Source organism: Hevea brasiliensis, unplaced genomic scaffold, assembly GCF_030052815.1.
Source record: "Hevea brasiliensis isolate MT/VB/25A 57/8 unplaced genomic scaffold, ASM3005281v1 Scaf269, whole genome shotgun sequence".
Taxonomy (NCBI): Eukaryota; Viridiplantae; Streptophyta; class Magnoliopsida; order Malpighiales; family Euphorbiaceae; genus Hevea; species Hevea brasiliensis.
This window is the reverse complement of record NW_026614772.1, coordinates 68,110-70,507: the sequence shown is the minus strand read 5'-3', so window position 1 is coordinate 70,507 and position 2,398 is coordinate 68,110. Positions and strand designations below refer to the sequence as shown.

Genomic DNA, 2,398 nt, shown 5'->3' with positions numbered 1-2,398 from the left:
AATTAAGACACTCCTTATCCAAAGCATCTTTGCCCTCGCTTTTCTTTTTTCCCGCAAAGTTTGTCCTCACATTACCCGTAAAGAAATTTGTCTTCCTTCGCTTTCGAGACGCTGAAACTTCTTCTTCTTCTTCAAATACATAAAATCCAAATATAATATGGGTATATCTAAATCCCATCTTCTTCTTCTTCTTCCAATACATAAAATCCAAATACAATATGGGTATATCTGAATTGAATATCCAAAATATCCGATCATATTGTAATCCCAAAGACTGAATAGCTGACAAATTTTTATTGCAAACTTAGACGAGTACAAGCCTTCATTCATATCATTAAAAACATATTTGGGTTGATCACAGAAGAGTGATAAACATTCAAATTAATTTTTATTAAAAACTAAAGATAATAGCTGCAATCATTCTAAGCTATAAGAGCATACCAGACCATTCTAAAACACAAGCAAAATTATGGCACTGACACAAAGATGTTTATGGAGCTTTAAAAGACAAGCCAGAACCACAGAACTTCTGTTCAGTTATTTGATCAATTGTAGCTGCCATTTCAGCTGTCAAATAGTTCTCCCAATCACCAACCTTACCTTTCCTAAAAAATGCTCTCTTTTCAATTTTCAAATATTGTCCGGCTGCAGAGCTGTGCTTTTTACTCTTATTCACCTCCAAATTGCTAAGAATCTCAAAGCTGCACAAGTCGACGACTTTTTGCACTAATCCTTGTCTTTCTTCTTCCATGGAGAAAGGGCAACCCATGAACTCTGCCATTCTCTTGACATAGGAGAAGGTGTCATTTTGCAGATCTTCATATTTGATGAAGAGCATTCTCTCGGGAAATTGAAGGCTTGCTTTCCAATAACCCAAAACATGATCCCAGTAAGGGCCATAATTATGGAGTCCTCCACAAAATTTCTGACATGCCTCCTCCAATGGAAAGGTTTCTGCGCTTGTACCTCTTAACTTACCAGTAAAGTGCCACAATGAAATAAACAAATCCTTGGGATCCCTGCAGATGTAAATAATTTTACACTTACACTCTACAATGGACTTGGGCAAGGAAGTGTAAGGCATGTGAGTGGACAAAAGTGGAAGTTCAGGGTCTCTGCTGGTAATATCAGTGAATGCTAAAATATCAATAAAGGGCATAACATCATGTGGAAGCTCAGAAAGCAAAGGATTTGTAGAGGAATAGCTAAAACGTTTTCTTGTCAGAACAGCAAAAGACAGGGCTTTAAGTCAAGTTGTTCCAGATTTTGGATGGCTGCAACTGAAAATATCAGTAGGTTGAGCTTTGAAGTGTTCCTGTGCAGACATGATGCCTTCAAGTATATTTTGACCGCACCAAAAGCCTTGGTATTCATGGAGTTGCTGAGATTGAAGCCATCTATCTTCAATTCGAGGAAGAGTCGAGATGATCTCCTTATACTTTGTATGATTTGTTGAAGATGCGCTGGTTCCTGAAACAGGAGCCTCACTTTTATTGGATAAGATTGAAGATGGTTCCATGAATGAAAGCAAATCCCCTCAACTCTCAAGAACCATTTATCAAAAAACTCATATGGACTACATCTATTATATAGGAAAAAACACATGAATGATTAGGGCTGATTTATAAATTCTTGTCAACAATTAAAAAAAATTCCAAATATAGTTTTTTAAAAAGTATTTTTCAAAAAAAAAATTTGTTAAAAATATAAGAATTTACTTATTATTTTTATAAAATTTCAAAAACTAGATAATAATGCTATTAGCGCGTATTATAAATATATTTGAGACAAATTAATTCAATTTATTAATTTCTAAATCTAATTAATCAAATGTTATATTTTAAATTTAATTTCATCGTGCCGACAAAATGTGAGGATAAGTTGCAAAAGTAATGATTCCTCACAGATTTGATCAAGGAAAAGCCAATAGCTAGGGACAAGCACTTGTCAACAAATACAATATTTTTTTTAATATGTAGAATACACACACATAAATTAATGATAAAAATAAATTATTTTTAAAATTACGATAATTTTAAGTTCTCTCTATTCTTACATGATAATTTTACACCTTTAAGCCTTTGCCCCTTTAAGCAACTTGCATTTTATTTTTAACAATTTTTATTTTATTTTCATAATTATATGTATTTATAAATTGTGAACTTTAAAACTTTTAACACAGCTAGTTTTTTAGAACGTGTTTATAGTCGTTACATATAATTAAACTTTTTTATGTGTAATTTTCTGTTAATTTTTTTAAAATATATTTAAATAAATAATATAAATTAAAATTTTTTTAAACTATAAATTTTATTTTAAAAATATTATTTATGTGAGAAATTCTATTATAAATTTTAATTTAGAATTAGAAATATAATAATTCCTAAAATCTTTCCAA

The 2,398-nt window shown here is 31.1% G+C and overlaps 1 pseudogene; it reads right to left on the bottom strand.

The window, feature by feature from the left end:
• Positions 1 to 259: 259 nt before the first annotated feature.
• Positions 260 to 1,582, bottom strand: LOC131176911 (flavonol sulfotransferase-like; annotated as a pseudogene).
• Positions 1,583 to 2,398: the final 816 nt, after the last annotated feature.